The following is an 849-nucleotide window of genomic DNA, read 5'->3' as shown; positions in this document are numbered from 1 at the left end:
TCAATATCAATTCCAACATGTCGGCCCTGCCATCACAGTTTTTAAGGCTAAAGTCACCTGAAAGAAATTTCTTGAACTATCGTTGACACGTGAAATTAGAGTATACTAAACTTTACACTTTATATAGGCTACACTAACGTGACGTTTAGGCGGTTCGTTTAACTATTATTCTTAATGTACGTTTTTTGGGGAATGATTAATGAAAGTGTTCCAAAACGCGACATTAATTTCTTGACAACCTAATAGTTTGCTAATATTATGATTCACATCACTTTAGCTTGAGCGGATAATGATTTGCCAGTTTCAGCTTTATACGCCACAGTGTTTTCGAAACTTAATACTGCCTCTTTTAACGTGCGATACCTGGCAAAAACAAATTCTAAAAGTGTGGAATATTCAACAACAGATACCATATGAGCAGCTTTCATGAGTATTCTATATTTCATAAGTACTAATAGTAGAAAATAAATCATTTCCGTGAAAATACAATATTCAAATAAATAATTTTATTAAATTCTGCACGAGCGCGTTTACAATGAAGTAACGTATCTGTCTGTATAAAGCAATAGTGTTCGGGTTTCATGAAAAAATATTGTTACGTCCCCGTTTGTTAATTAACTCTCCGTAAATTCGTTCCGACGAAACTTTAACGACACAAGTCTTTACTTAAGAATATAACTTTACCGATACACTCAACTTCAACAATTGCGCTAAACAAACGCTATAACAACGAACGTGCTCAATAATACTTCTGACTGCAGATCAATTACTCACTATCTACACACACATTACCTTATTCTCGCGTCACTTATATATACCCGCCTACCCTATCTAGTAAATACTAGAGCA

At 34.3% G+C, this 849-nt stretch overlaps 1 protein-coding gene across 2 annotated transcripts in view; it reads right to left on the bottom strand.

Annotated features, from left to right (window-relative positions):
- Positions 1 to 849, bottom strand: part of LOC106459301 (BMP-binding endothelial regulator protein-like) — a 128,381-nt gene that overhangs the window by 22,903 nt on the left and 104,629 nt on the right. The window lies entirely within an intron of this gene.

Source organism: Limulus polyphemus, unplaced genomic scaffold, assembly GCF_000517525.1.
Source record: "Limulus polyphemus unplaced genomic scaffold, Limulus_polyphemus-2.1.2 Scaffold589, whole genome shotgun sequence".
In the NCBI taxonomy this organism is placed as follows: Eukaryota; Metazoa; Arthropoda; class Merostomata; order Xiphosura; family Limulidae; genus Limulus; species Limulus polyphemus.
This window is presented reverse-complemented; position numbering and strand designations above follow the sequence as displayed.